Source organism: Aulonocara stuartgranti (assembly GCF_965226115.1).
Source record: "Aulonocara stuartgranti genome assembly, chromosome: 7".
NCBI lineage: Eukaryota > Metazoa > Chordata > Actinopteri > Cichliformes > Cichlidae > Aulonocara > Aulonocara stuartgranti.
In genome coordinates this window covers 41,033,909-41,053,869 of record NC_138945.1, presented here as the reverse complement: position 1 = coordinate 41,053,869, position 19,961 = coordinate 41,033,909, and the positions used below count along the sequence as shown (strand labels likewise).

At 44.7% G+C, this 19,961-nt stretch overlaps 1 long non-coding RNA gene across 1 annotated transcript; it reads left to right on the top strand.

Moving 5' to 3' along the window:
• The first annotated feature begins 9,904 nt into the window (after window positions 1–9,904).
• Window positions 9,905–19,194, top strand: LOC309711914. The gene is made up of 3 exons (XR_014278132.1): window positions 9,905–10,116; window positions 13,700–13,899; window positions 18,801–19,194. It is a non-coding gene; the product is annotated as an uncharacterized lncRNA (long non-coding RNA).
• The last annotated feature ends 767 nt before the right edge of the window (window positions 19,195–19,961 follow it).

Below are 19,961 nucleotides of genomic sequence, written 5' to 3'. Positions count from 1 at the left end.
TTTACTGAAATATCCGTGTACATGTGAAGACTGTACATGGAGTACACAGTACGCAAATGCGGACAGAAAGGCAAATACAGAGGACCTTTAATGTGCACCGGACTGTTGAGGCTGTCATGCTCATAGAGCTGAGTGGCAGCAGTCGTTTCTAGCTTACGTTGGTACTGTGCAGTGTTTGCTGTGCTGGTGAACATCACAGCGCGTGGAAGGTTAGAACTGTACACTCTGCCTCACCGTCTCTTCTTCTTTACTTTACGAATCCTCGGCTCCAGACGTGGAAGGTGAAACGAGGAGAGATGTGACGTTTGTATCTGTGGATACACAAGTCAGCGTGAGCCCCACACTGACACTGCATCACTCACTGTGTGTTAGTTTGTGAGTCTGTATGTTGGTGTTAGTGTGTGTCTTTGTGTGTCTGCAGTAAAAGTGTGTGTGGTGCTGGATTAGAGCCCAGCTGCTGATGTCAACTGTTGCGGCAGCCGAACACAGAACGCCGCACCACATCACAGCGTCGGAACAGCAACATTGCCACCACCATCCATACGGATAAATTCCCAGCGTTCCAAATAAATACAGATTGGAACAAACAGATTTTGACCTCAAGTTTGCATTCAGAGCAAAAAGACCTGCATTATTTCATCCAATGAGATTAGTACTGAAAGAGTGACATCATCATTTTTATAGTATATATGGTTAGTGGGTTAAAGCTGTTTATCATCAGTATTCCAGGCTGATACCAGTGCTTTGTCATGGATTTTTTATTTATACTATAAGAAGTAGCGAAATGTAAAGCTAAAGGCAGCAGGACCACAAAAGTCCTTCACTCTGATTGGCTGTCACTTCGATTGATTGCCTCGGGTTGAGGAAAGTTTAATCCAGGACCAGCGCAGTTTGTGTCGCTAACAGTATAGGTTGTTAAACTTTGTTGACATTCCAGGATCTCTGTCAGTACATCCCAGCTGGTTTCCTCCTGTACGGATGACCTGTGAGGAGCTTAGCTAGATTTAAATATGACTCCATTGACTGTCTTGCCAACACTTGCCGTCCATTCTTACCTCTTACTCCACTGTGTCAAAATTTCAAACCTGTGACTGAAACTTTGATTATCATAACGAGGACAAAGTCACATGAGTTTGGTGGATGTTGAATTAAAATAGTGTTTTCAGTGCTCTGTGAGAGAGCATATTAGCTTAGTGACACTCTCAGTTAGCTTCAGGTAACTGACCACATTACAGTTCAATTCCTTTGTGAACTCCTGACTGACTTATTTAAATTTTATGCACATATGTTATGATGGTGTACAAAGGATCAAAAGCCATATTCTCATAGGCCCTCCTGATGGTTTACTCATTCTTTTATTAGTACACCGTGACCTCATGTAAAACAGGCTGATTGTCAGTAAGTCCACCTCCAGTGTTGGGGAGTAACGGAATACATGTACCGCCGTTACGTATTTAAAATACAAAATATGAGTAACTGTATTCCGTTACAGTTACCGTTTAAAAAGGTGGTATTTAGAATACAGTTACTTTGTTGAAATAAATGGATTAAACTGCAGTATTTTCCTGTTTCATATTGTCGCTGGTCAGGATTGTTTGGGTTTTGTTTGACAGCTATGTTCTGTTGTTCCAGGCGGCAGTGTTACGGTTGCCATGGTTAAAGGGTGACACGGCTCTCTTTGTGACTGTGTTTCCTGGGTGAGAGAGCGCCTTTTTGTTGTTGTTGTGCTAAGCTTATAGGCAGAATGTTACAGACATAGCCCTAAAGAATGTAGCCTCATGGGCAGTGTAGTCTGTGCTGCAGGGAGAATGGTCTGCCGTTATGTGTCTGTGAGCGCGAGGAGGGAGAAAAAGGAGAGTGGAAAAGTATGAGTTGTCATCGAGCAGAAATGGGAGCTGGAAGCAGGCACGTGCAGAGGGGGGGGGCTAGAGGGGCTTGAGCACCCGCCCCTTTCCTGATGGGTGCCCAAGGTGCCCTTTTGTTGAGGCAACTTTTTTAAAAAAAAAATTATTATTATTTTTTTAATGTGTGTGTGCGTGCGGAGTCCTGTCTGTGCCCCTCAACAATAATATTTAACTATTAATCACAGTTTTGCTAAATAAAAGGATCTGGCTTGCATCAGTCACATGATCACATTTAACCAATGATCGCCCTTGACGGCAGAACGCGCTGGTTACGAGCCGGGAACGAGCTCACAAAGAGCACGCGCATTTTTTCCGGTCCGGAGCTGTAGGAGAAACACAAGTTAACTCAGAGACACAGACTGATGCGACAAAACCAGTAAGTAGGTGTACAGCGTAAACTGTAGTGTATAGCACCCAGGAGTATTAGCTTATTACGTACACGTTGGTAAGCTGTCTTGTTGCAACTGACAAACTGAAACAAATGAGCGTGCTGTGTGTGCAACAGCGTGACAAACATTACCTGTCCTTTTATTAACTGCACAGGTAGTGCTGGTCATAGCTGCTGGCTACCTGTGTAAGGCTGTCATGGGTCTGTAGCTCTGTCACCGTTTTAGGGAACATATTTAGTTTTAAAGTATTTAGAAACATATTTAGTTTTAAAGCAAGTTACAGGGCTTTTCCTGCCTTTCTGGAGGGATTATATTTCACTAAAAAACGATCTAATATGCATGTCCACATAATTATGCATTATTATAATTATAATATATTAAAAACACGCTGTATTTTAAAGAACATACATTAAGAAGCAGATTATATTAGATTTATATTTTAAATAAGACAAAATGTGGATTTTACAGCAGTAAAATTATTGTATATCTACAGTTTAAAAATGTAATAAGCTTTGCCCCTGCACACAGTGGATAGTGAAACAAATGGAATCATCATAATGACATTATTTCATATTTATTACTTCCCTCTCCTCATTGCTTTATTATTGTAGCTCTAGTAATAAATAATAATAAAAAAAGATTCTGGATCAGCACCATGATGCCCATAGTATATACAGTATTCTGAAGAAGGTCTAAAATGTCCCTGTGTGTGCGTGCATGTGTGTGTTTTATTTAGATGAATTTAAAAAAAAAATATTACTCATGATATAACATTGTCCAGACATGGCTGGTAAGGACATGAGGAGGAAACAGCAGGAGCTGTGTGAGGCTACTACAGGCAGTGCTATAACATTTTTCTGTCATCATTTTATTATAGATTAAGTGTAAGAGTTGTTAGGTGTGGATAATTAGATTATAGTTTATTGCAATAGCAAGTTGTGCCTTGTTCTCAGATAGACAGCAAGTGGAGAGTGATATATGAAATGATGGGATGGAAGGAAGAAGAGAAGCAAAGAGTGAATCACAGGCAGAGCCTAAATTATTTCTCACAGTTTTTTGCTGCCTTATGGTTCCAAGCGCTGTCACCAATCTTTGCATTTTGTTATTATCTCATGACACTTGTTTAATCAGCTACCATCTCTCCTATGGACTTTTTAATGTTTACAGTCTCAGATCAACACAGCCCTGCCCTCCAGCACTATCCACAGCAACCCCTCAAGAGCAACATTGTACCCATCAGGTGAAACATCGGCTACGTTTGCTTTGCCTTGTTGCCCATATTAGATTCTTGATGAATGCGTGTTATTGTTATTCAGCCTGGTTCAATGTGCCCCTTTTTAACTTTGAGCACCCTCCCCTTTAAACCTCTCTAAACAGCCCTGGCTGGAAGCATGTAAATATAATAATAACCACTGCAGCCAAGAAGAGTGCCTGACAAGCCCAGTTGTAAGTAAGCTATTAAGACTAGTGATGGGTTGGTCGCGAACGAAATGGCTCTTAGAGCCGGGTCTTTGAAGTGAATGATGCGAGCCGGCTCCTTGGGAGCCGTGGGTTTTTTTTTTTCTTTTTCTTGCCCTCTCATTAACCTTTTTTCTAGCAGGAGGGAAAGGGAAAGAAATAGTGATGGGATTTCCGGCTCTTTTTAGAGAACCGGCTCTTTCGTTTCGGCTCACTAAAAAGAGCCGGCTCTTTCGGCTCCGAACCAGCTCTTCAGGTTGTTTTGTTGCTTTAATTAATTTATTATTAACAATAATAAAAAATTATGCACAAAAGGAATTACTAACGTAAAAAGTGGTTTTATTTATATATGTTTATATTGTGGAGGTAAGCATCAACGACACAGAGCTCTCAGTTCTCACTTTATTCGTCTCCAACATCAACTGCGCATATCGCGCCACAAAACACAGGAACACACTTCCTATACACTGGGTGTGAGTGGAGCCCTCTAGTGGTCCGCCACACATGCCCCCCCCGAACACCCAGCAGAACTAGTCCAGGACCCAGGGCTTAAGCAAACGGCCGGAACGGCTGAACTGGGGGGGTGGGGAAACGACAGAGGGCAACCCAGCCCGGGAGCGAGGCTGGCACTGGCGGCCAGAAAAAGCTGCAGACGACTCTGACTCCGTTGATTTTGGGTCGCTCCTGGGGAAAAAACAGAATCCATCAGCCCGGCGGCAGGTGGGCGGCTGCGGCGAGGGGCCTGGGCCGGGACCACCTGATCCTCTTTCATAACATGTGCAGGCTTAAGTCTGTCAACAGAGACAACTTCCTGCCGACCGCCAAAGTCCAAAATCAAATGGTTGTTGCCTGGTTTAAGAACCCTGTATGGCCCGTCATATGGTGGATGCAGCGGAGTCCTATGGGTATCGTGCCTGACGAAAACGAAACGAGCAGAGTCCAACGAACTCGGAACAAAAGTGTCAGGCAGGCAGTGGTGCACAGGACCAGGAACAGGAAATGAGTCTCTTGGGGGGCGAAAAGGCAACAAAGAGGTATCGAAACATGGGGGAGGGCTCTCAGGTAAGAATTCCCCAGGGACCCGGAGAGGCTGGCCGAGGACCAGTTCAGCCGGGGAAACCCCGAGGTCTTCTTTAACCGCGCTACGCAATCCCAGCAAAACCCACGGAAGACGGTCGACCCAGTCGCCACTTGTTAAGGAAGCCCGGAGCGTGGCCTTAAGTGACCGGTGAAACCGTTCGCACATCCCATTAGCTTGCGGGTGGTATGCTGTGGTGCGGTGGACCTTGACTCCCAGGCCGTCAGCCATAGCAGACCAAAGCTCGGAAACAAACTGGGGGCCCCTGTCCGAGGTAATGTCGGCAGGGGGGCCGAAACATGAAACCCACGTTGACAAAAATGCCCTGGCCACCGTCGCCGCTGTCGTGGACGCCAGGGGTACCGCCTCCGGCCACCTGGTTGTGCGGTCCACCACAGTCAAAAGGTGCGTGAAACCCTGGGACTGCGGCAAGGGACCACCCAAATCCACATGAACGTGATCGAAACACCTACCCGGGACACGGAAAGGTTCGAGGGGTGCCTGTGTGTGCCGGTGGATTTTCGAGCGTTGGCATGGGATACAAACCGCCGCCCATTCTTTCACCGTCTTGCGAAGGCCCGGCCAAACAAACCTGGCGCTGACCAGCTTGACCGAGGCCCGGACACCGGGATGAGAGAGGGCATGCACCGAGTCAAAAACACGACGACGCCACGAACGGGGAACCACCGGGCGAGGGCGGCCGGTGGAAATGTCGCAAAGAAGGTGTGGACCGCCGTCCCACACCGGGGTGTCCTCAAGCACGAGGCCCGTTTTTGTTGACTGAAGGGCAAGGACGTCCGGGTCAGCACGTTGCTCGGCGGCCATGTCAGCGTAGTCGATGCCAACATACACCGGAGAAACCAACACACGTGAGAGACAGTCAGCGACGTGATTGGACTTACCAGCCACATGCTGAATGTCTGTGGTAAACTCTGAAATGGCCGCCAACTGGCGCTGCTGGCGTGCGCTCCATGGGTCAGAGACCTTGGACATCGCAAACGTCAAAGGTTTGTGGTCAACGTACGCAGTAAAGTTGCGACCCTCGAGGAAAAAACGAAAATGTCGTGTCGCGAGGTGCAGGGCCAGCAACTCCCTGTCAAAAACACTGTACTTGCGTTCGGCATCCCGGAGCGTACGACTGAAAAAGGCGAGCGGTTGCCAGAGACCTGAAACCCGCTGTTCCAACACCCCACCCACTGCCACGTCAGAGGCGTCGGTGGTCAACGCGATCTCCGCCGACGGAAGCGGGTGGGCCAGCAGGGCGGCGTCAGCCAGCGCAGACTTGGCTGCGGAAAATGCACGGACGCGTTCTGGCAGCCAGTCAACCGGATCTTTGGCTGTTTTACCCTTTAAGGCAGCATAGAGTGGCTGTAGCAGGTGGGCAGCTCTGGGGAGAAAGCGGTTGTAAAAATTTATCATCCCCAAGAACTCCTGCAACGCTTTAACCGACGTGGGACGCGGAAAAACCGAAACGGCCTGGACTCTGTCAGGCAACGGAACCACACCTTCAGCGGAAATGCGGTGCCCGAGGAAATCCAGAACAGGCAACCCAAACTGGCACTTGGAAGGGTTGATGATCAGGCCGTGCGCAGCCAAACGCTGGAAAACCTGGCGCAGATGGGACTCGTGCTGGTTCGCTGAGCAGCTGGCCACCAATATATCGTCCAGATAAACAAAAACGAACGGCAGCCCACGCAAAACGGAGTCCATCAGCCGCTGAAAGGTCTGGGCGGCACCTTTCAGGCCAAACGGCATGCGCAAAAACTCGAACAAGCCGAAGGGGGTAATGACAGCGGTTTTAGGAACGTCTTCGGCGCGCACGGGAACCTGGTGATACCCCCGCACCAAGTCAATTTTAGAAAAAATCGATGTTCCGGCGAGATTGGCAGAAAAATCCTGAATGTGGGGGATGGGGTAACGGTCATTCTCCGTGGCATTATTTAAACGGCGGAAATCTCCGCATGGCCGCCACCGACCGTCCGATTTGGGCACCATGTGAAGCGGAGAGGCCCATGCACTGTTCGAACGCTGTACAATGCCAAGGCGCTCCATGGCTGCAAACTCTTCCCGAGCGACGGACAGTTTCACGGGGTCGAGGCGGCGCGCACGCGAACACCGGGGGCCCGACCGTGGGAATATAATGCTCAACCCCATGCTTCGTTACCGTGCTAGAGAAATTAGGGACAGACAGCGATGGAAACTGTAAAAGCAAACGCTGAAAAGCATCCCCGGAGGTCACTACATTAGCCCGAATCAGGGGCTCGGCGGCCCGAGTAAAACAGGGTAGCGAAGAAAACGAAACAGCATCGATTAAACGTCTGTTAGCAACATCGACAAGCAGTCCATGAGCACACAGGAAATCAGCACCCAAAATAGGTACAGAGCTAGCGGCAACAACAAAGTTCCACTGGAAATCCCGGCCATGAAAACAAACAGTCACCAACCTTTCCCCAAACGTTTTGATGGGAGAGCCATTAGCTGCAATGAGCTGCGGCCCACAGTTCGCTGCTAGTCCGTCGGCAGCGGTAGGGGGAAGGAGGCTCTTCTGGGAGCCGGAGTCCACGAGAAAACGTCTCCCGGAGCGCGAGTCCTCTATGAAGAGCAGCCTTTCTGTATTGCCAGCGGTCGCGGCTGCTACGGCGCGCTGGCGGGTCCGTTTCCCTGGGCCGTGAAAGCGCAAGGCGGCAGGCAGCGACGCGCTCTGTCGCCAAAACGCTGATGGTAGAAACAGATGCCCTTTCCGCGGTGCCGGCGTGTAGCAATCCCTGCCGTCAGCAAGGGGGCGGATGCTCCGGGGGAGGCAGGTGGAGGCGTGGAAGGTGCCGCCGGCATGTCCGTAGCCAGGGCGTGAACGTCGAAAGTGTGGCTAGCCAGGAGAATGCGATCCGCTTCTTCAGCCAGGGAGCGATAATCCTTCGCAGGCAAAAGCGGAGAGTTCGCGAGGACAGCTCTCACGGCGGCCGGTAGTTGGCGGAGGAAGAGGTGGGCGAAGAGGAAACCACCGTCATCTGGCCCGAGCAACGATAGCATGTTCTCCATGAGCTCGAGCGCAGTACCCCCACCCAAGCCTGACAGGTTGAGGAGCTTTTCGGCTCGTTCAGCGTCGGAGAGGGCATAGCGCCGAAGAAGCAGCTCTTTGAGGGCGGCGTATTTCCCTTGGGCGGGTGGGTCCCGGAGGAGCGCCATCGCGCGACGGGTGGCCAGCGGGTCAAGCGAGGCCACCACATGGTGATACTTCGTGTCGTCAGCAGAGATGCCGCGAAGGGCGAACTGAGCCTCCACGTGTACAAACCATGACGGGGGGTCATGGAGCCAAAAGTCCGGCAGTTTCAGCGCCACAGCAAACGTACCTGTAACAGGAGGCGGAGGTCCGGCGGCCGCTGATGTATCCATAGCGGAGTCTGTGTTATCTGCGGCCCGTTGCATGCTCGAGTCAGGGGTCACCAATGTGGAGGTAAGCATCAACGACACAGAGCTCTCAGTTCTCACTCCTTCTTTATTCGTCTCCAACATCAACTGCGCATATCGCGCCACAAAACACAGGAACACACTTCCTATACACTGGGTGTGAGTGGAGCCCTCTAGTGGTCCGCCACAATATATAAATATATGCGGTGGCCCCTAGAGACAAAACACGTACAAACTCCAAAAAGTATGTACAAACTCCAAAACACATTTCTAGCATGAACTGAACTTCCAAAACAGAGCTACCTAGATCACTTAAATGACACAATTGAAAGCATGAAAGCATATGTGTATTGTTTGTGCATTTATACACAAGCATTCATATATAGTCAAATAATAAAAAAATAAATAAATGTTCATTTACCTGTTATTACCACACACCAAATCCGGTCGTTGGTACTTGCTGACTTGTGTAGCCACTAGGTAACAAAAGTTCAACACTGCACCCTAGCATCCTGGAGCACTTCTGTTGTCTTTTGTACATGTTTTGGAGTTTGTACGTGCTTCGGAGTTTGTACGTGTTTTTTACGTGTGTTGGAGTTTGTACGTGTTTTTAGGTGTTTTGGAGTTTGTACGTGCTTCAGGGTTTGTACGTGCTTCAGGGTTCGTAGGTGATTTGAAGTTTGTATGTGTCTGTAGGGGCCACCGTAAATATACTTTTATTTATTCACTCCACATAAAATGTAATAAATAAGTCATATAATACACAAATCAACTATTCACATTTCAACTTTTAACTATTTAAATTTTCAGCTTTTTCCTTTTACAAATTTAAAGTGAAACAACACAAAACAATGCAAACCACAACACAATCAAATATAAATTATAATATGAAAACAAAAAGAACATGCATATTCTCTGTCATATGGACCTGCATGAATAAAATTTCTGAATCCTTTATCATCTGCAACCGAATATAGTTGTGGATAATTACTATACCTTTCTAATGTGACGTTGTTGTCCCTGGCTCTCTTTCTCTCTCTCTTCCTCCCGCTCTCAGTGTTGCCAACTCCTCAGTAAGGAAAATCGCTATTGGTTGTCCTAAAAGTCGCTAGAAGTCGCTAAATGATGTCATCGCCTAATTTGCATAATTGGTCATACTTATCTAATTGTAACCTATGTTGTTGGAGAGAGAAATAACATCGTGGAAGAGACATAAAGTGAGTAAAAAACGTCCTAAATGCATTTAGAGTTTATTTAGAACTACAAATTAAATTTCTTTTAGCAATTATCTTTTTTTTTAATGTCACAATTCCAACCCTGCTCCAACCCTCCGGCAAAAGTGACCCGAAATAGGCACTCTGGTGGAGTTACTTTGTGTGTGTGTGTTTATAAGTAGTTTTAAACCTTGTGATCCACAAAACAGCATAAAAAGAGTAAAAGAAGAACTGACTGCGGTACAGCACCCGCTGCTTGTTGAGAGTAAAAGCCATACGCACTTTCACGTCTTTTTTTAGCGACTTTTTTTTAGAAAAAAAGTCGCTAAGGGGTCTGAAAACTCGCTAAATATAGCGACAAAGTCGTTAAGTTGGCAACACTGCCCGCTCTGTTCCTGTGCTACTGAGTGTAACTACCGCCCCTCCCCCCTCTTCCCAGCGTAAAGCACAAGGCTCGCATGCTGAGTGAAGCGAAAAAAAGTGAAAGAGAGAGGGTGAGAGAAACAAAAACAAAAACAAAACCCACGGCTCGCGATAAGGAGCCGGCTCCCGTCGTTCACGTCAAAGACCCGGCTCTAAGAGCCATTTCGTTCGCGACCGACCCATCACTAGAAAGAAAGAGAGCCAGGAGCAACAACAAGAGACAACATCGTCACATTGGAAAGGTACAGTAAAGAAAATGAGTGACACCAAGAAAAGTAGCAAAGTCTGTAACCATTTCAATGTTATTGACAAAACAAAGGCAGAGTGTAGAGTCTACAAGAAAAGGATATCATATAGAGCCGGCTCCACAAACAACATGCACAGGCACCTAAGAACTGTCCACCCATCAGTGCAATGGGAAGATAAAACGCAGTCAGTTGAGTGTGATATTAATATTTCTAAAAAAAAATTTAATTAAGAGAAAGGTATTTCCAAACTTTCCCTTAATTAAAGATCTGGGCGTTCTTTTTTCCCCCATATTTTAAGTTATATTTTATTGTGTTGTTTCACTTTAAATTTGTTTAAAAGGAAAAAGCTGAAAATTTAAGTAGTTAAAAGCTGAAATATATGAAATGTAAATAGTTGGTTTTTGTACTTTATAATTTTTTTTTTTTTTTTATGTGGAGTGAATAAATAAAAGTATATTTACAGTGGCCCCTAGAGACAAAGCACGTACACACTCCAAAACACGTACAAACTCCGGAGCACGAGCAAGCTCCAAAACACAACAGAAGTGCTCCACGATGCTAGGGGCCGTGTTGAGCTTTTGTTACCTAGTGGCTACACAAGCCAGGATGTACCAACAATCGGATTGGGTGTGTGGTAGTAACAGGTAAATGAAGTTTTTTTTAAATTATTATTTGAATATATATATATATGAGTGTTTGTGTATTAATACAAAAACAATAGAAATATGAATTCGATTGTGTAATTTAAGTGATCTAGGTAGCTCTGTTTTGGAAGTTCAGTTCATGCTAGAATTGTGCTTTGGAGTTTCTAAGTGTTTTGTCTCTAGGGGTCCCCATAAATATTTATTTATGTAAACACACATAAAGAAAACCACGTTTTTTTTACATTATTAATTCCTTTTGTGCATGATTTTATATTGTTGTTGATAATTAATTAATTAAAGCAACAAAACAACCTGAAGAGCCGGTTCGGAGCTGAAAGAGCCGGTTCTTTTTAGTGAGCCGACCTGAAAGAGCCGGTTCTCTAAAAAGAGCCGGAAATCCCATCACTAATTAAGACTCGACTGTACACCGTGTTCGTGTTTTCCTCCGAAACAATAGTTCCGTTGGAGCAGCCTTTCAACGCCTCTCTCTGTCTCTCACTAGCAAAGTTGACCCAGACAACAAAGTAAAGCTATTTTTCGGCTACGAGCCCGACACGGAACCCGACGTATTAGCCAGAGGTCCCTTTACTACGGTTCGGAGCAGCGGACCTTCAGTAATAGTAATAAATCACATTCATGTAGTTGTAAACAGCATGATAATATATTAAGTAATCCAAAGTATTCAGAATACGTTACTCTCATTGAGTAACGTAACGGAATACGTTACAAAATTTGTTTTGTGGCATGTATTCTGTAATCTGTAATGGAATACATTTTAAAAGTAACCTTCCCAACACTGTCCACCTCAGTGTTTATCTGCAGTCCATCTGTCATTAGCATACTTGACACACTGAGTGACTTTTTATTGTGACCTTCAGATTATTTTGACTTTGTTTTAGTAACACCAGCGATGACAGGAGTCAGCTGAATGCCGTTTAATGGGACGGACAGGCAAACACAGGAACCTCTTCGTCTTCAGAGAAGACGCTAAATGTTCACAGCTTTAACACAGAAGTGTTTCTTTAGGGAACATCTGGAGGAAGATTTAATTTAATGCAGAGTGCTGACATTAATCCTGCCGCTGACTCACTAGCTCTGACAGCCACATGAAAGATGTGACGGCAGCTAACATTGATGCTGATTATTTTACATCAGCTAACTTCTTCATAAATGCTGACAGGCCGTCTGAATGGCTTTGGGTGTCAGGTGGTTCGGTGCTTCTGGTTTTCCAGAATGAGCATATGATGCTTCTTGTTAACGGGAGGGCATCAGGGCGTGTAGATGGCCATTTCTGCTACTGACCACATTACGTGTTTATATTCAGAGAAGTATCTCATCCTTTTAAATTAATCATGGAAACAGGGTTTAAAAGGCACAGTGTAGCATGAATAACGAGCATGCCTTATTCGCTGTGACAGTTACTGTTATGACTGTTGGCTGACTTGGAGAGAGAGGGGGAGATATTATCAGCTCATTCCTGTTTCATGTTCGTGGACGTGATTTGTTTTCATGTAATACATTACTAGCGTTTAGAAACATGTCTTGGTTAAGGTTGTGCATTAAAAACCGCAGGTTTAGATCTGTGACAGAAAATTGTCACATGTGCGTTCAAATATACCTGCTGTCACGTCTTTCAAAGCTGTGTTTTCTCGGTTCATGCTGCCTTTTGAAATGCATCGCTGAGAAATTCATGAAAGCAAAAGAATGATTGAATTTGTGACTTTTTAATGGGACCAGGCTTAATGAAGACACTCAGACACGGACTTTATGGTCTGTTCATAAACATTAATCGATGTAATATCGCCCATGCATGCATAGGTCGTGCATGACATAGAGCATGTGCACGCCGTAGCTGTGTATGTCTTACAGCTTCTGCTGGTGGAACAAACGGTCCTCTGTGAATATCTGTCTTTGTAGCTGGGATTAAAATGGAAAAGTAATGTCTGTGGGTTTGAAGAACTTGTGGGAGAATCTTGTTTCATCCTCCTGTGCTGTCTGTATCTAAAAAGGTTCCCAGTGTTCCCTTTTAATGAGCCCTCGCTATAACACGGGGGCTGATGGGATTAACTCTGATCTCTGGTTTGCATACACTCAGTGTGAATCAGATGAACATGGTCGACAGTTTGAGCTCCTCCTGATTGCATTCATTATTTCGCCCGGCTCTCATCTAATCCAATCTAATCTCTGTGGGATTTAGAAGCTAATCCCGAGACATGTGGCAGCTCAGAGAGTCCAGGTATAAAGCAACATGTTTAGCCATAAAGTTTGGTGAACGCGTCAGTTAATGTTATCCTCACACATGTCTGAGGGTCACTTCTGTGCACCTTTATGGTGAAAGTTGTCTGCAGACAGCTTAGTTCATGTATTCTGTTTGCTTTTTAGTTGCTTTTAATCAGCTCTTATTGACATTTTCCAGTTCTTTAAATTCTGATTTAATCTTGTATTTCTTAGTTTTTGCTTTATCATGTATTCTTTTTATCTAAAAAACCTCTGTACAAGGTGCTGTATAGATAAGACCTGACAGCACCGTGGTATTTCTAAAGTCATTGTGTCGCTCGGGCTCCTTAATATGTGACAGAGTCATGCTTGTTATGCAGAAACCATGCTGCTTACTCTGATCACATCTGAAAATCTGTTTGTTTGTTTTTTTGAGAGTACTGCAGGCCGGAAATGTTGTAATAACTAAATTAAAAGTGATCATAGGTATGGGCTTCATACAAAACTCAAATTAAATGTATTTATTTATGATATTTTCCTGAGATCTTAACTTTCTCTCATTTGGGATTGTACATTAGTTATTTCTGTTGTTCATCTTCAACATGTCTTGGAAGACAGGGGAGAGATTACACTATAGGTGAATGAAACAGAATAAAGATAAAAACCAGTGACCACGACTTCAGCCGAGAAACTGTGGCTTTGTCCTGTTTCTGCAGGACATCTGTGGTGAAATGGTTTGAGGAGCAGCCCCTTCAGTCCCATAAACACAGGAAGGAACCAGGATCTCCTGAACCACCTCCCAGAACAATCCAGCAGTGAGCTATGGATCCTGCTGCTCTGCAGAGCAGTCAGTGTCCCCTTTTATTGTTCAAACTGTAGCTGTGAACACATTGGGGCACCATCAGGTCATCATCAGGTAAGAGTCTTTCCATCCTGTCGTCTGTCCACACATCAGAGAGATCTATGTTGAAAATCTTCGGGCTCAAGGCTCAAGGGCACGACCAACCAACAAGCAGGAGTGACATCACTGTGTGATCAGTACTTCCACAAAACTGAAAAAATGAAGCTCATGTGAGGTCACTCACATGCCTGCTTACCAAGTGTTAGTATGTGAGTGAAGTTGGCCCCCCCACCTTCTTCAAATCCAACAAAAGTGGTATCAAACGTTTGTGCTACGTTTGTGCTGGTTTGTGCTGCAAAAAGTTTCGTTTGTGCTACTATCATTTTAAAGATATTAATAAAAATTTCTAGAGGTCATCAGAGGTCAACCAGCCCCCCCACATTAATTAAATCAAGAAAAATGGGTGTCAATCAACTGTGCTACGTTTGTGCTGGTTTGTGCTGCAAAAATTGTCGTTTGTGCTGCTTCTGTTTTAAAGATATTAATGAAAATGTAAAGGTCAAAAGGTCAACCAGCCCCCCCACATTACCCATATCAAACAAAATTGATGTCAAACGTTTGTGCTGCAAAAATTTTCGTTTGTGCTGCTATCATTTTAAAGATATTAATAAAAATTTCTAGAGGTCATCAGAGGTCAACCAGCCCCCCCACATTACCCAAATCCAACAAAAGTGGTATCAAACGTTTGTGCTACGTTTGTGCTGGTTTGTGCTGCAAAAATTTTCGTTTGTGCTGCTTCTGTTTTAAAGATATTAATGAAAAGGTAAAGGTCAAAAGGTCAACCAGCCCCCCCACATTACCCAAATCAAACAAAATTGATGTCAAACGTTTGTGCTACGTTTGTGCTGGTTTGTGCTGCAGAAATTTTTGTTTGTGCCGCTATTATTTTAAAGATATTGACAAAAATTTCTAGAGGTCAACCAGCCCCCAGAGACCAGGACTATCACTGTCCGGGCCAATTAGAAACCATGGCTCACAGGTCAGGTTTAAATGCTCCTAAGGTTGAAAAATGCAAGCCTTCAGAGCCGGGAATTGGGTGAGTCTAAGAACAGCAAGGGCAAACCTGTCACGTGGCATCAGCTATAGCAAAGCTTCAGCGACAGCAGAGATACAGTACTTGAGGCAGTGGCAAGGAATACAAACCATCACAGACTACAAGCCCACTCTGCAGACCGTGGTGACACAATCCCCAGACAGTGTGTGGAGATCCCTTTCCAAAATCAGTACACGCAAAGCTCCAGGTCCTGATAACATCCTTGGACAAGCACTGTCAAACTCACCTCCATCATTATTAAGTTAAGTGCTTTGAACGGTTAGTCATGCATCAAATCAAATTATCGCTTTCCCCCAACCTGGATCCATTTCAGTTCGCATACCGGTCAAAACGCTCAACCGATGATGGAATTTCAACTGCCCCTCACTCAGCCCTCACACATCTGAACACTAGAGACTCATATGTCAGAGTGCTGTTCATAGACTTCAGTTCAGCATTCAACACCATCATTCCCCAGCAACTCATTCACAAACTGGATCTGCTGGGGATCAGCACCTTGCTGTATAACGGGCTGCTAGATTTCTTGACAGGAAGACAGCAGACAGTACGGGTCGACAGCAACACCTCCAGCCCAAGAACACGGAATACGGGGGCTCCCCAAGGATGTGTGTTGAGCTCCCTTCTCTTCACTCTGCTGACCCACGACGAGATCTACTACAGGGGTGAAGTTAACCATCTGCCAGAGTGGTACAGCAACAACAACCTGTCCCTGAATGTGGAGAAGACCAACAGCGACTCTACTTCCTCTGCAAACTGAGAAGCACAAGAGATTCAACTCCCATTATGAGCACCTTTTAAAGAGGCACAGTTGAGAGTATCCTCACCAGCTGCATCACTGTGTGGTATGACTCCTGCATTGGGTTCTGCAGGAAAAAATGAAAATGGGTAGTAGGGCTGGGCGATATATCGAGTTTTTTAAAAATATCGATATATTTTTATACGAGATATAAGATGTGACAATATCTTTTATATCGATATAGTCTATGTTACATTATAATTATAGTTGTGGAGCCACAAGTTTGCCTCTCTTTCATCCGCTTTTGTCTTTACGCAACATTACTCGGCCTCGCCTCTCCTTCACTGAACACAGCTCCCCCTCCTCCCCCATTGCTTCACCTGCAGGCAGCGACAAGATGGACACGGCAAATCTCCGTTAACGAGTTACTGCGCATCGCCCCGTGCGTGGGGCTGGACGGCGTCAACGTGTTAATGAGCTAACCACGCTAACGAGCTAACCACGCTAACGCCATGCACGGCCTGAAATCCTTTCATTTTCTCAAAAATCGACAGCGCGCATTATGTATGAATCTGGTTGTGCTTGATGACCGCAAACCGATTTTATGTGCTACACGGCGCTCAGCAATCTGTCAAAAAATATTTTAGTACTTTGCTAAGCTACGGAGCTGCAGCGCTTGATGGATTGTCGGAGCATTACGGCTACCGAGGAGCCTCGCGGAGTGATACGTACTGTGCTTCAACGTAATATTACCGTATTGTGTGTGTATAAGGACCATAAATGGCACCTGTTAAGAGACATGGTTACGAAGCGGATTTCAAACTCCAGGCTGTCAGTCACGAACTTGGGAACAGAGCAGCTGTGAAATCTGCCCTTGTTATTATGCTCAGCGTCTTTTAGTTTACATTTTGGCTGCACAATTGTGAGCTCTTTGTTATGCACAAAAACAACATTGTTTTCTTTTATTTATGGAACATTATTATTTAATAAATGCTCATAATTTATTTTTGAGTAGTTTTTTTCATGTACATCTATGCTGTATGTTAATAAAAGTGCCCGTGTGACATCTGGGACACAGCTTTGACTAAGAACTCTCTTTTTGTTCTTACCTTCTGGCTTTAAAAAAACATATCGAGATATATATCTTATATCGCCATCCAGCTAAAAAATATCGAGATATGAATTTTGGGTCATATCGCCCAGCCCTAACGGGTAGTGAAAGCAGCCAAGAGCATTGTGGGGACCTCTCTTGCCTCCCTCCCCAGGAGATCTACTGCACCTGCCTCATCTGGAAGGTCCTCTCCATTACAGGTGACTCCACTCATCCCTTCAACAGCGTCTTCAGTTTGCTGAAGAGCCTCCGGGCCAGAACCAGCAGACTGAGAGACAGCTTCGTCCATTGGGCTGTCAGGATGCTGACCATCTCTGAATCGAGAAGGGGGGCCCAAGAGTACATCTTTTGCCATCTTACAATGCTGTGATTGTAGCCATTCCCCACTTTCTGTGAATGGTACTCATGGCCATTGATCGGTAGGCTTTGATTAGTTGTCATTGATCAATGGTCATAAGAATTTGCATAATAACAATCATGGAACTAACCCCCCAGCACATTGTTCATTCAGTGGCGCTAGTTTCCTTCACTATGCAAATGTACTGTTTATAAGGTTGGGGAAACCTGCAGTCAGCTGAGACTGAAGAAGTCACTTGGATGAGTGACGAAACGTTTCTCCAACTGAAAATGTCCAGATGAACAGAATCAACCTTTTGGGATTTACTTACCTGGATGATTAAGCACGCATCAAGACGTTATTTTATTAAAAAATTTAAAATGTTAGCAGCACAAACAAACATTTTTGCAGCACAAACCAGCACAAACCAGAACAAACGTTTGACATCAATTTTGTTTGATTCCATTAATATGGGGGGGCTGGTTGACCTCTAGAAATTTTTGCTAATATCTTTAAAATAATAGCGGCACAAACAAAAATTTCTGCAGCACAAACCAGCACAAACGTAGCACAAACGTTTAACATCAGTTTTGTTGGATTTTGGTAATGTGGGGGGGCTGGTTGACCTTTTGACCTTTACCTTTTCATTCATATCTTTAAAACAGAGGCAGCACAAACGAAAATTTTAGCAGCACAAACCAGCACAAACGTAGCACAGTTGATTGACACCCATTTTGTTTGATTTGGGTAATGTGGGGGGGCTGGTTGACCTCTGATGACCTCTAGAAATTTCTATTAATATCTTTAAAATGATAGCAGCACAAACGAAAATTTTAGCAGCACAAACCAGCACAAACGTAGCACAGTTGATTGACACCCATTTTGTTTGATTTGGGTAATGTGGGGGGGCTGGTTGACCTCTGATGACCTCTAGAAATTTCTATTAATATCTTTAAAATGATAGCAGCACAAACGAAAATTTTTGCAGCACAAACCAGCACAAACGTAGCACAGTTGATTGACACCCATTTTGTTTGATTTAATTAATGTGGGGGGGCTGGTTGACCTCTGATGACCTCTAGAAATTTTTATTAATATCTTTAAAATAATAGCGGCACAAACGAAAATTTTTGCAGCACAAACCAGCACAAACGTAGCACAAACGTTTGATACCACTTTTGTTTGATTTGGGTAATGTGGGGGGGCTGGTTGACCTTTTGACCTTTACATTTTCATTAATATCTTTAAAACAGAAGCAGCACAAACGAAAATTTTAGCAGCACAAACCAGCACAAACGTAGCACAGTTGATTGACACCCATTTAGTTTGATTTAATTAATGTGGGGGGGCTGGTTGACCTCTGATGATCTCTAGAAATTTTTATTAATATCTTTAAAATGATAGCAGCACAAACGAAACTTTTTGCAGCACAAACCAGCACAAACGTAGCACAAACGTTTGATACCACTTTTGTTGGATTTGAAGAAGGTGGGGGGGCCAACTTCACTCACATAGTGTTAGTGGCTAATCTAAACTTCCTCTTTCCCACGCTGTCAAGCTGATTGTAACATCATGAGTCTAGTCCAATCAGCTTTCTGCCAGCCTTCTTCAGATCAATCAGCCTTAACTTTAAATCGTACTTTAAATCTCATTTTGCAGCTGTCTTTCTCCCTTACAGTTGCCTTCGTGCAACCCACCTCTTCCCCATCACCGCCTCTCATCACTCAGGCTCCATCCAAGCCTCCACCTTCATCTCCACCACCAGCGTCTAGACTCCGGGGGATCCTGCCCTAATCCCCATCACCGCTGGGATTTCGTTCTCCTGTGATGGGCTATCGGGCCAAATACCTCAAATTGAATTCTGTACGTCAGCAAATTATGTTTAGTTTGTTGTAATGATCTCGCTTCACATTACTGTGGACGGTGAATATAGCACTACTTGTAGTCTAGCAATATTCTACCAACAATGCTGTCCACTGTTGTGAAAGTGTCTCCACAAGTGGGGGCAGTACTCACTGATATGACAACAACAATATCGTATCTTTCTCAACACAAAAGTGTAAAATTAGCAATAAAAAATGTTTAAAATACAGACAAGTCGTTCTTTATGTTAAAGTCCAAACCTGTGTTTAATTAGCAGTGAGTGTGTTGTGATGATTAAAGATTTAAACTTGTAGAGGCACCAAACTCAGAAACATCAGATTTTCTACACAAACTTTCCCGATGGAGCTTGGGAGAGACCGGCAGTTTAATTCCATCTCATAGCCGGATCTGTAGGACCTCATGGCTCCTGGATCGTAATAAAGAAAAGGCCGTTCACAGATTGTGAAAGATTGCATGTTGGCCGTCATGCATGATGTGATAAACGATGACAAAATTAAAATGAATATAACATGTGCTGTCAGAAACCTGAGACACTGGGATGGTTTGAACTGCAGATGTGTTTGAAATGCTGTTAGAGGACCTGCTGAAATCTGACGTCACGTAGCAGGAGATGACTGATAATGCTTGGTTGTGCATGTAAGTCTGTTTTTCTGATGGCAGATGCTTCTGAGAGGAACTGCTCAGCTAGCTGCAGCGTTTTCACACACAGTGGTCTGAATATGATGCATGTGATGGAGGTGCTCCATCCACGGCAGGCAGTTTCTTCTACTAACTCGACATCAAGCCTCCATCATCGTTTAATCTGCACGCTGCTGCGGTCTGCTGACCATCGCGACCATCAGACACACACTACATGCTTCATGGCTAACGTCTGCTTTCTGAGCAACATATTCCAACAGCTGAAGTCACAGATGTGGTGACACATTTGACTGCAGGGTTGTTGTGGACGTGTTCT